The sequence below is a fragment of the Symphalangus syndactylus genome, chromosome 9, assembly GCF_028878055.3.
Source record: "Symphalangus syndactylus isolate Jambi chromosome 9, NHGRI_mSymSyn1-v2.1_pri, whole genome shotgun sequence".
In the NCBI taxonomy this organism is placed as follows: Eukaryota; Metazoa; Chordata; class Mammalia; order Primates; family Hylobatidae; genus Symphalangus; species Symphalangus syndactylus.
The window spans coordinates 84,697,405-84,710,849 of record NC_072431.2 but is presented as its reverse complement, the minus strand read 5'-3'; the positions used below and the strand labels follow the sequence as shown (position 1 = coordinate 84,710,849).

Below are 13,445 nucleotides of genomic sequence, written 5' to 3'. Positions count from 1 at the left end.
ACAGGACCTCCTCCCGGTGGTCAAGGCCAACACCCATAGTGATGAGTCACACTGACAATGTGTACCGTTTGTGATGTGAGGCCCTTCACCGCTGTGGGCTTCCTCCCCAAACTCATATTCCAGTCTAATCATGAGAAAACCATCAGACAAACCCTATTTTGGAGACATTCTACAAAATACTTGACCAGTCCTCCTCAAAACTGTCAAAGTTGTCAAAAACCAGAAAAACTCTGAGAGCCAAGAATGGCCAAAAGAGATATGACAACTAAATGTCCTGTGGTATCCTGGCACAGGAGAAGAACATTAGGTAAAAACCAAGGGAACCTGAGTAATTTATCAATATTGGTTCATTAATTATAACAGATGTGCCATACACATGTAAGACATTAATGATAGGGGAAACTGGGTATGGGTTACATGGAAACTCTCTTCACTATTTTCATAAATTTTATTTACTAAATTTGTGACTTTTTAATATAAATCTGTTCTGAAATAAAAAGTTTATTAAAAAAGACCACTCCATCCAGTAGGCAATAGCAGGTGACCTGCCAAAGAGGTAGAGCCAGTTGGTGGCTGGAGGCAATCGAGATGCTCAGGGGATGGTGAAAGATGCATCTAAGACATGACAGTGATGAGGCAGTGTCCCAGACACCAAGGGCGACACCCCCAGGAACCTGGACCCTTTACGGTGGCTGAGATCCTTGCAGGATCAGTACAATGAGAGTTATTATGGCTACTCTGACCCATCAGTCACCATGCTTGTGAGATTGGCAGGAACCTGGGATAACATAAAGCTATGAAGGCAGAGGCTCGAGAAACCTGAAGAGTAGAGCCAAGGTCATGTTGAGATCAGAGCTCACAGCTAACAGATAACACAGCAAAGGCAGGAAGCCCAGCACGAGTGAGGGGCATCAGTGATGCAGACACCAAGACGACAATAGAAGGGGTCCAAAAGGGTCATCCTGAAAATTAAGTTGATGTAAGTGTCTATTGGAGAATTTACCTTTCCTTTGTATCGGCAATCAGCATGCTTGCTCTTTCTGACATAGGGATCCAAGTTCATTCATTAAAACCAATCTTAGACATAGGAGAGGACTGCTCTTTCTGTCAGATGAGTCCCACTAGAGCCTGAAATAAAGCCAAAATGCAAGTTGGCAGAACTATGGTTTGGAGAGAGACAGACTGCACACACATTTGATAGTGTTTAGTTCCTAGATGGAGCTGTTCCTGAAGTCTGCACCTGAGCTTGCAGTATAACTTTTGTTTGTATTTTGCTTAAGCCAGTTCGAATGGGATTTATGCTACTTAGAATAAAAAGGTCCTCAGAATCTTTCTACTACTGAGAAAGATCGCAGAATAGTGAGTGCTTCTGTCCCCAGAGGCACTCCTGGGAGGCAGTTTGCAAATACGTTGGGGAGGAGATGAGATTTTCTGAAGTCAGACTGTGGTGAACAGGGCATATCCTCAGGAAAGTACAGAATGCCACAGCTAGCCAGGCTGTGAAAGGCTCTCTGGAGCCTGGAATGCAGTCATTGTTCTGAGATTTTGCATCATGTCTAAAGTCACTGTCTTGTCCTCCTAACAGGAGAATGGAGTCCCAGAAACCTAGGAGGAGAAGACAAAGTGTCAGCCTCTCGGCGTCTGAAGTGTTGCCAGGAAAAGAGCTCTGATCCCAGGGGCTTGCCCACTTCCACAGGTAGGAAGCATCCCTGAGAGGACTGGAACATTAGCATATCTCAGATCCATCTGCAAAACTTTTGCAAACATGGAACTCCCTCGTTCTAATCTTATCAGCAACTTCCAGAGCTGAACCTTGATTAATCTGAATACAAAGAGCATTGAACTGCTGCATAGTAAGCATTAACAGGAGGGTGTTTTCTTTATCAATGAAGCTTGATGGATCCATGATGATCTAGTGCATTCTCCTCCCAAAAATCAGGATCATCCTCTGCATATGAAGGAACAGACAAGCTCCCAGCTCTACCACTTTGGAGAAGCGGGGATTGCACAGCATGAGCCTTCAGTCGTATCTCTTGGATGACCAAGGAAGGCTGGATTTCTGCACCTAAAAAATGGAAGCACAAACTGTACAACAAATACTCTCCATTCAAGTTGAAGTTCTCAAATAAGGTATCCAATTAACCAATGTATTAATAACATTGAAAATAATAATCTCATAGGAAGATTCCAAAAATTTCTGATTTTATACCTAGCAAAAACTTCATACACTATGTTTGATTTGTATGTAGAACTCAGGGTGAACATGCCAGTGACAGTGGCAATGAGAGGGGTAACTGGGGGCCAGAAGTAGTCTGAGGGAGAAAAGAGGAGGGGTCAGAGCACGCTCAGGGAACCATGAGCCATGGAGGATAAGCAATAGGGCAGAATAAACAGGACATACCCATCTGTTTATTCTCTCTGTATAATGTTTTGATTCTCTTTGTACCCTAACTAACCAAGGCACAGCTCAGGAAGTTGCTGCCAGGATTAGAAAAAGGGAGTTGCACATTCTCAGAAAGCAATAGTACAGTGCAAAGAATGGTAATTAATCCCCCCAGCACACTTGACTCAGCCCCTAAAGAACTTTGTGACCTTGGGCCAGGCAGGCAGCTCCCAGGCTTCTGTTTTGTCATTTTTGACCTCTTCTGGCTGCAGTGATTCATTTCCAGATATAGGTTGCTTCAGCTCATCTCGAACTCTTCTTATAGCCTGTTCTTTGAGAAATGGTAATATATCTCTTGAAAAGTTTGTTTTTCTTGCAAAGTCATCCAATTCATGAGTTAATGAGGTCCCACCAGTGATACGATGGCAGAGTCACAAATATCACTAACTGAAAGGAGTAGAAGGAAGGTGGGAAATGCAGACACACCATGAGTGGGTGGCTTCCAGCAGATACCTGTGAGACCAGCCCTGTGGTGGGCCAGGTCAGAAGGACTTCTGCTTGGACTAGGTGGAAGCTTCTCAGCATTCTGAGGAGTACCACCATCTGACTGGCAGTTTGAAGGTATCACTTGGGCTGCTGTATCAAGAATAGACTTCAGAAGACAAGGTTGAACGTAGCAAGACCAGTGAGAAAGGTGCCATAGCAGTCCAAGTGCAGGGTGGGAGTGGAGATAGGAGTTATATTAAGGAGAGAGTCACTAGGATTTGCTGATGGGTTAGGTGTGGGCTGTGGAAGAAAGATGAAAGTCAAGAATGACTCCAATGACATTGTCCTAAGCAATTGGAATGATGAAATCACAGTTGTTGAGATGGGGAACCTGCACATGGAGTGAGTCTGGAGGAGAGATTAGTTGTTTGGCTTTGGACATGCTGAGTTTCAGATGTGTTTTGACACACATGTGGAGGGGTTACACTTGAATATCTGAGTGTGACCTTTGTATTGAGATGTTCCTATCCTACCTCTTCCTACCTCTCCCCTGCAAAGGACTGACCATTGTATCTTCAGTGCCCCCACAAGGCTCTGTGCAGATTCCTGGTATGTCACATTTATTTCAAATGGCTTTACTGAGATGTAATTGATATATCATATAGTTCACCCATTTAAATTGGACAATTGAATGGTTTTTAGTATATTCACATGTGATCATGTGTACCATGGTCTATTTTTAGAATATTTTTGTCACCCCTTCCCCTCTAAAAAACCTCATAGCCATTAGGAAACATTCTCCATTTCCTAGCATGGTATTTTAAAATAGTGACAATTCCTATTTTCAAGTCTGTCAGTAAGCCTCTTAATGGTAGGGACTCCCATGTTATTTGTTTTTGCATTTCACCCTATAACAATTACTCAAAAAACCTTTTGTATGAATGAACTACAGTTTGAAAAGTATGACCCCAAGATTGTGTGTCTTTAAGAGAGAACCAGCCCTTTGCATTCCGGTGCTCTTCGTATGGCTGCATTTTTCAGATCTAGTTGAGAAACCGATGGGAGAATATGGAGATAAGTCTCATTACTCTTTTCTTTCTTGGCTATACTTCTCTAGCATCTGTTGTAAACAAAACAGAAAAGAGTCTTTCTAAACCTGGTGAAAATATCTCAAATGCAAGGAAGCCAGTGATGAAAAATGCAGTATCAAAGTTCGGGCTGTTATAAACACATGGCATAAATCACATCTGCTCATTAAACTCATTACAAAGAATGATAACAAAAGCAAACAGATGTCTGAAAATGTCTTGGGAAAAATAAAGTAGCTGATAAAATCTTGGTTTTAACTGTTTTATGTCATAAGGATGGATATAATTTGATTTGGGACAAATGTTTCTGGACTCAGACTACAGATTTGGAGCTGAAGGCCACTACCAAGGCAATCTCCTCTAACATCTTCATTTCAGAGCTGATGAGCTAGATAGTCATGCCCTGTGACCTCTCAGCAGGTTATGGCAGAACTCGCCCTAGAGCAAGGGGCATAATGTATTAATTAGTTTAAACTGATATGCATTATGTACTAACAGGGTCTGGGCAGACCAGTAGCATCTAAATATTATTCTAAGGGTCAGAAGCTTTTTTTTTTTCAATAAAGCCTTATGCTTAAAACAATAATTATGGCAGAATCCTTCTGATGGAACCTGGGGGGTGGACTGCTTTTTCCCTCTGCTGCTGCAGCCCTGACCTGGTTTAGTGTGTCCTGGGACTATCCCTTTGACATCCCTCCTCTGTGTTTTTCTGAAATACAGGACCCATCCGCTGTGTATAGTCACTAGTTTACTTGCTTCTCTTCCCTCCTAAACTGTGGAATCTCTCAACATAATGATTATGTCTTACACAAAACTGTGTAACTCAGTTTCTGAACTCAGGAAATATTAACTTTGTTCTTTGACTTGCCAGGTTCTTTTCAAGGTGTTGGTGACACAGATATGAGGAAAACAGAGTTGACTTATGGTGATGGAGCTTACATTCTGTGGGGCAAGAGTGAGCAGAGGATAAATCATCAAATAAAGAACCTACTATAGACACATATTGTGGGGAAAATACAGCAGCAGAAGATAATAGGAAGTGTCAGGACATTTGGAGTGGCTAAATTTGCTGGTTTTTTTTTTTTTTTTTTTTTTCCAGAAGGTGGACAAGAAGACATCTTCAATAAAGTGACATTTATATAGAGACATAAAGAAATGAAGGGGGAGCCATGCATATCAAGGAACATAAGTGCAAAGGCCTTGAGTTAGAATCCTGTAGGGTGATTTGTAGGAACAGTAAGGCCAGAGAGGAACACAGCTGGAACAGAGTGAATTAGGAGATGTGGACAGAAAGGTTGCAGGGAGTCAGGTTATTTAGGACTCTGTAGGCCATTGTAAATGTTTGGGATGGGACACCGGGCAGAGGAGTAACATCATCTCATTTCAGTATTGAAAGGTTCACTCCAGCTACTCTGTTGACAATAGATTATAGAAGACTGAACATGGAATCCAGGAGACCAGTCAGAAAACTTCTTCAGGAATCCAGCACAGTAATGGCAAATTCATCCTTCCTCTTTATTAGGCCTCTCTGCTCCACATTTTTCATTGCCTACATTCCAATCCATCTGCAAATCCTTTGGCTGTACCACCTAAATATGCTCAGAATCTAATCACTTCTTATCACCTCCACTGTTCCCCATCTAAGTCACCCTCGTGTCTCACCTCATTATTGCCATTAGCTTCCCAGCTTCAGTCCTCTCTATTGCTTCCTCTTAACGCAATAGCCTGTGGTTCTTTGAAAATGTCAGTCAGAAGCAGAAAATGGCAGAGTAGGGAACTCTAAAACTGTTTCTTCACTAAAGCAACAATAAAGTTGGCATAAACTATTAGGATTAACTTTTTAAAACTAAGGAATCTAATAAAAAATATACAACAATGAAAGAAGTGTTTCACAAAGAAAGAAGCTCCTAAATTTCAGCAAAAGAGTATTGTGGTGCTTTAACTTACCTATACAATTTACCACTTTCCAGCTTGGTGGTAGCTATGGGGCTGGCTGCCCATGTTATTGACATAACTTGATGGCCCCAGAGGAGGCACTTAGTCTTAAACAATTATGACTGTATGTCTGTCTGGTGGCTCCCTGAGTGATTGGTGAGGGAATTCCCTATGTTTCACATGCCTCTGAACTTTCTCAGGCCTGAAGCAGTCTCCTGGGTGGCATTTAAAGAAATGATTTAAGGCAAACATACTCACTGCTGCTGCCTGGGGAAGGTTATAAAAGAGAGCAAAAGCAGCAGACAGACTAGAAAGGTTAGGAAAAGTCAAGGAAAGAATATAAATGTGAGAATAAATATTTTAATAAATTCCACGTAATTGGATAACCTGGAAGTCCACACAAATGCCCAGGACTAGACATGCTCAGAAAAGACTGGAGAACACCATGTACTTTCATCTCTGGCTCCTGTCTTTAGGCTCCCGTGAAGCTGAAAGTGGACATTAAGCAAACGTAAATGGCCTAGCTAAGCATTAAAGGAATACTCAAACACATAGCCAGTCCACAAAGACTTGAAGTATTTTTTGTTACATTGGGTTTAGGCATTTAAGAAAATCTCTGTTAAATCACCAGCTGACCAGTAAGTTAACAGAACTGGAACTTTGGTGACTACACATAACAGAGAAAACAGTCTTATAAAAAGAATTAGAAGAGTCACTAAACAACTACAACCTACAAGTAGCAACAGCAAATCCTGGGAAGAAGAAGATTATGATTTCTAGAATTACACATTATGATATTCAAAATGTCCAATTATCAAAAATTTACAACCCATGCAAAGAAACAAGAATGTATGGCCCACTCACAGGAAAAAAATAAATGAACTGAAACAGTCCCCAAGAAAACCCAGACGTTGGATTTACTATAAAAAGACTTTAAATCAACCATCTTAAATATGCTTAGAGAGATAAAGAAAAACCATAGACAAAGGAGACCATAAATATGATGCCTAGACAAAGATAGAAAATATAAGAATAGACCAAACAGAAATTCTGGAGCTAAAAAAATGCAATCTGAAATGAAAGCTTCACTAGAGAGATTCAGCATAAAATTTGAACAGAAAGAAGAAAGCATCCTCAAAATTTCAAACTAAACTTAAGATAGCTCAATGTAGATTATTCAATTTGAGAAGCAGAAGTGGAAAGAAATGAAAAATGGACATACCTTAAGAGACCTGTGGGACACTATCAAGTGTACCATTATATAAATGCATAATGGAAATCCTAGAAGAAGGAAAGAAAGAAGCAGAAAAGTTATTTCAAGAAATAATGGCCCAAATTTTTCAAATGTGAGAAATAACATAAATCAGCATATCAGGGAATCTCAATGGACTTTTAACCGAAAAAGCAAAAAGACTCCATTATGCATTATAATTAGACTTTCAAAAGGAAAAGCCAAAAAAGAATCTTGAAAGCAGGAAGTAAGAAGCAACTTGTCATGTTTTTGTACAACGAATCTTAAATGAATAAGAGTCAACATCTCATCAGCAAGCATGAAGGGTGGAAGGAAGTGGGATAATATATTTAAAGTGCTGATAGAAAAAAAACTGTTAACCAAGAATTCTGTCTGGCAAAGCTAATCAATGAAGAAGAAATTAAGACATTCTCAGATAAATAAACTTTGAAGAATTTCATCACTAGTAGGCCTGTCCTACAAGAAATGCTAAAGGTATTCCTTGAGGTTGAAGTAAAACTACACCAGACAGTAACTCAAAGCTTTATGAAGAATTGGAGAAAACCAGTAAAGGCAACTACAGAGATAAATATACAAGCTAATATTATTGTATTTCTGGTTTGTAACTTCTCTTTTCTTTTTCTTTTTTCTCCTATATGGTTTAAAATTCAAATGCCCAAAATAATATAAATTTGTGTTACTGGGCACTCAGTGTGTAAAGACAAAATATGTGACAATAATAACATAAAGAGATGGATGAGGCTGTATAGTAGCAGAGGTTTTGTACACAATTCAGGCTAAGAGGGTATTGATTCAAGCTACATTGTTATAAATTTAATATGCTAATTACAATCTCCAGATTGTGCGGTAAAAAATAATTAAAGAAAATAACTTAAAAAAAGTGAAGAAAATAAAAACTATGCAGAAAAGAAAATAAGAATTGAACAGAAATGGACTAGAAAAAATCAATTACACAAAAAACAAACCCATAATGAAGGAATTGAGAAAAAATATACAAAATCCATGGAATATAAATAGCAAAATGAGAGAAGGAGGCCTTTCCATGACAGTAATTACTTTAAAAATAAATGAATCAAACTATTCAATTAAATGGCAGAGATTTTCAGTATGTATTAAAAAATGTGATCCAACTATATACTATCTAAAAGAGACTTATTTTAGCTATAAAGACACAAAAATGCTGAAAATAAAAGGACAGATAAGATATTTCATGCAACTACTAATCAAGAGATCTGGAACATCTCCACTATTATTAGACAAAGTAGATTTTAAATTTCTTTTCTTTGCTTCCAAAAGCTTTATTTCAATTTGATCCAAGGCTTGGGAGAGTGCTCCAGGGTAGTTAAAAAGCTGCCCAGTGGCTGGCGGGAGAGGCTTAGGCAGAAGCCCTGTTACTTTGCAAGGGGCCCCCCAGAAGTCACTGGGCTCAGTAGGCTCCTAGTTGTACTTGAAGATGAGCCTTTCAAAGAGATACTCGCCCAGCCCAGCCTCCAGGCCAGCCAGCCTGTGGAGGTTGGTCAGGTGGTCACCCATCTTCTTGATGAGTTTAACTTCCTCATCTAGGAAGCAACTCTCCAGGAAGTCACAGAGATGGGGATCTCCGCAGGCAGAACTGAGGGCATGAAGATCCAAAAGGGCCTAGTTCAGATTTTTCTCCAGGGCCATTGTGGCTTCCATGGCATCCAAAGTTGTACCCCACTTATCTTGAGCCGGCTTCTGGATGTCCTGGAAGACAGCATGCTGCCACACTGGTTTTGTATCTTTGAGCAATGCTTCGTGCTCTCATGCTTCTCCTCAGCTGATTTGCAGAAGAAGTGGCCCATGCCTTCCAGAGCCACATCATCATGGTCAAAATAGAAGCCCAGAGAAAAATAGGTTTACAAGACCCACAAGTACAAATTGACCAGGTGGTTGATGGCTGCCTCCACGTCAGTGGAATAATTCTGATAAATCTGGGAGCTCATGGTTAGTCAGCAAGAAGGAGCTAACTACAAAAATGGTGTTGGCTGGTCCCAGAAGCAGGAGATGACCGAGAAGATGGTCCCGAAGGTTGAAAATGGAGAGAAGATTGGAAGGTGGCTGGAGACTGGAAGAAAGAGAGTTCCTGGATCTGTTCCATCCAAACACTGTTGAAGCAAGAGACAGATCCACAGGACTGCTGAATGTGCTGCCAGACTTTAAAATGTATCATAGAAGACAAGAAAATTGTGTATTCAAAAAAGGTTAATCCATCAAGAATATATGACAATGATAAACATACCTGAATGTAAAACAGAACCCCCAAGACACATGAAACAAAAATTGACAGAAATAAACTGAGAAAAAAAAAATTCTACAATAATATTTGGAGACTTTAATATCCCACTTTCAATAATGAATAGAACAAAGAGACAAAATGTCAGTAAGGAAATAGAGGACTTAACAGTATAAACAATTGGAATTAGTAGACATATAAATAACACTCCACTACCACAAACACCAGAATATGCATTCTTCTCAGGTGCACATGTAACATTCTCCAAGCTAAATCTTATGTTAGGCCACAAAACAAGTCACAGTAAATATTAAAAGGTTGAAATCATACAAAGTGTTTTCTCTGACTACGAAGGAATGAAACCAGAAACCAGTAACAGAAGGATAACTGGAAAACTCAGAAATATGTGGAAATTAAACAACATACTCATAAATAAGCTATAAGTCAAAGAAGAATTTAGAAAATACTCTTTTTTTTTTTCAGGATAGATAAACTCCTCTTAGGAAGCGGGCAACAAACAGCTGCAGACAAAAATATACCTTATAACAACAACCCAACATGCTAGAAGATTTTCCAGTTTAAAAGACACAAAATCCTAAAATGTGAAACTACAGAGGAACTCAGAGGCCACTGTCCAAGTCTGTCACAGTCCTCTATATGGCAAAGATGAAGAAAACTGGTAACCTTTTTAGGGGTACCAAGGATCTCAGTTTGTACGGTCTTTATAAATGCAGAGCAGGATGTGGCTTTCCCGCACTCATTTCACCTCCAGGCATCTACAGCAACCCCACATGGCTCCCCTCTGTGCTCATGAAATAACTTGAGGCCAGGGTCTCTCAGCTTTAAAGCCTTGGAATCCTATGCATAGTTTGTTTGTGTGTAGATATGCAGTTTGAAGGGTAGCTTCTGTAACAAGGTGTCGAACTCCACAAAAGTTCAGTATCATGCCAGTGGATTCCAAGTCCGTCTCCACAGACCAGGGTGCCGCTCAGGTCAGCTGCTGTGGTAACTGCAGCAGATGGTTCCTTTAGAGATGGAGTCCAGGGATGTCATGGCCAAGGCACAGAGTTTTATATCAACTGAAGAAAGTGAAGACCAGCCAGAGAGGCTGCAGTTCGGGGAATCCAGAGGCTCCTCGCCTACCATGATACTAGGAAGGTCTATCCCCAGGGTGGCAGAAATAAGGCACTGGACTGATTCAGGCATGCTAGGTTCCCAGCAGAGGAGGATGAGGGAGGAGATCCAGGGGGCCTGGCTCAGTCATCTTATGTGGTGCACCTTTCTCCCCCAGAGATAATTCTTTCAAAAAAGTTTGGATCCTACACAGGATCAAAAATGCTGGTGTCAGGGCTTTTACAAAGTACCTGTGGTGCTGTAGATCCTGCAGCAAGGTGCTCTTGGCAGGCACGGTACAGTTCTGCCCTGTTATCCTCAGTGTAGACCTCCAAATTATCAGGGCAATATTTTTGCTCTAGGTCTCAAGAGGGTGTTTCACCAAACATCACCATTAGATGATCAATAAACCTGGAGTCCTCATGAAAAGCAGAGATGAAGTCCGATTGGGCATACTCTGGGTATAGAAAGAGCACAGGCCAGCTCAGCCTGCCCTGGTCATCTAGACTCACCCTGGCTCCATGGGGGTTCTCAGAGCTGAGTCCATCCAGGAAAAGCTTACTTAGACCTTCTGAGGCTGAAACTTCATCCTCACAGGCAGCTTCAGAGAGCCTGATATTCCTAGCCTTGATATCCTGGAGTAAAGCCTCATTCTGATTCCTCTCCTTTTCTTTCAAGTTCGCTTTCCTCACATCCCTCTGTTCAATTAGCTTCAGCTTGTCTGCTTTAGCCCTCATTTCCAGAAGCTTCTTCTCTTTGGCATCTTTCTGCAGTCCCTCATCACATCAGTTCACAGCCTTGGCAAAGTGTTTTAGTTCCAGATGGCATAAGGCACCTCTTATTATTGCTTTGAGGTAGCAGGGTTTTAACTTTCTGGCTGCTGTCACATCACTGAGAGCAGAACGAAAATTGCCCAGATAGTATTGTGCTGCTGCCTGGTTGGTATAAAGGACAGCATTCAAATCAAGATTTGCACATTTCTTCTTTAATCCTTCAGTGTAGGAAATTACAGCTTTCTTGTAGTCTTTCTCTTTAATACAATCATTGCCTTCATCTTTAGAGGTCTTGGCCTGTTCTGGAGAATGCTTCTTATAAAAAATAATTGACTGGAGACAAGCCAAGTCAGGATTCTCCCTGGGATCAATTTCTGATGGTGCTTTCTTATAAACAGGGGGACCTTTTCAAATTCCTCTTCCCACTGGTCCTCATGAGAGCCGCCACGGTAAGGCTGGCTCTGGAACTTTTCCAGGAACGAGTCCATGGCATCGTCTGAGGTGGGGTCCTGCTCAGGTTACTCCACAGCTGATGCCCTGCCCTCCAGCCCAGGTCCCAGCACCGTGAAGTGTAGAAAATACTCTACAATGAATAAAAATAAAATACAATATCCAAGATTTATGGATGCAATAAAAGCAGTGGTCAGAAGGAACATTTAAGCTCTAAACACATTAAAAAAGAAGAATGATATTAATAGAAAATCTAATTGTATATCTTACATAACTGGAAAATGAAAAGCAGTCTAAAGCCAAAGCAAGAAGGAGGTAGGAAATAATGATTAGAGGAAGCATAAATGACATAGAGAATAGAAAAACAAGAGAGAGTATCAACGAACCTAAAACTTGGTTCTTTAAAAAGATTACCAGATTTGACAAACCTTTAGCTATACTAAAAATAAAAGAGAAGACTAAAATAAATAAAATTAAAAATGAAATCGTAGACATTATAACTGATACCACAGAAATACAAAGGATCAAAAGAGACTACTAATGAACAATTATATGCCAACAAATTGGATTACCTACAGGAAATTGATAAATTCCTACAACATAAAACCTACCAACACTGAATCATGAAGAAATAGAAAATCTAAACAGACCAATAGTGAGTAAAGAGATTGAGTCTGTAATCAAAAATCTTACAAAAAAGAAAAGCTCAGTATCAGACAGCTTCACTGATGAGTTCTATCAGTCCTTTAATGAAAATTTATACCAATCATTGCCAGACTCTTTCATAAAATTGAAGAGATGAGAATACTTCATAATTCATTGTATGAGGCTACAAGATTGTCTCTTACAAGTATAGATGAAAAGCCTCTCGCTAAAATCCTATCAAACTGAATACAGCAGCATATTAAAGGGATCATACTCCATGACAAATGGGATTTATTTCAGTAATGCAAGAGTGGTTCAGCATATGAAAATCACTCAGGGTAAGAAACCACATGAATAGAATGAAGGGAGAAAAAAGACCCCAAAATATATGAACATTTCAGTTAATGCAGAGGAATCATTTGATAAAGTTCAACATTCTTTTAATTTTATTCCTCAGTAAATGAGGAATAAAAGATATCTTCCATAATATGATAAAGGTAATATATGAAAAACCCACAGCTAACATCACACCCAATATTGAAAGACTCAAAGCTTTCCCTTAACAATGAGAACTAGAGCAGGATTCCTACTATGGCTATTTTTACTCAATATTGTAGTGGAAATTCTAGCCAGAGCAATTAGAGAAGTCACATAAATGAAAATCATACAAATTGAAAAGAGAGAAGTTCTCCATTCACAGATGACCTGGTCTTATGTGTAGAAAGCCCTAAGGATTTAATAACAAAACTATTAGAGCTAATAAATGAACTAAGCAAAGTTGCAGGACACTAGATCAATAAACAAATATCAGTTGTGTTTCTATACACTAGAAATAAGCAATATGACAAGGATATTTTTTAAAACTTTCTTTTTATAGTAGCATCTGAAAGAATAGATAGGAATTTAATCAGGGAAATTAAAGACATGTACTGAAAACTACAAAACATTGCTGAAATAAAGAAGGCATAAATCAATGGAATGTGTTCATGGTGTAAGATTTAATATTGTTAAAGTGATAATGCTACTCCATTTGCTTTGCTAATCAAAGCAATCTACAGATTGAATC

At 39.7% G+C, this 13,445-nt stretch overlaps 2 pseudogenes; both read right to left on the bottom strand.

Moving 5' to 3' along the window:
* Nucleotides 1-8,496: 8,496 nt before the first annotated feature.
* Nucleotides 8,497-9,152, bottom strand: LOC129490568 (ferritin light chain-like; annotated as a pseudogene).
* A 1,579-nt stretch (nucleotides 9,153-10,731) lies between these two features.
* LOC129490731 (tetratricopeptide repeat protein 4-like) lies at nucleotides 10,732-11,940 on the bottom strand (annotated as a pseudogene).
* Nucleotides 11,941-13,445: the final 1,505 nt, after the last annotated feature.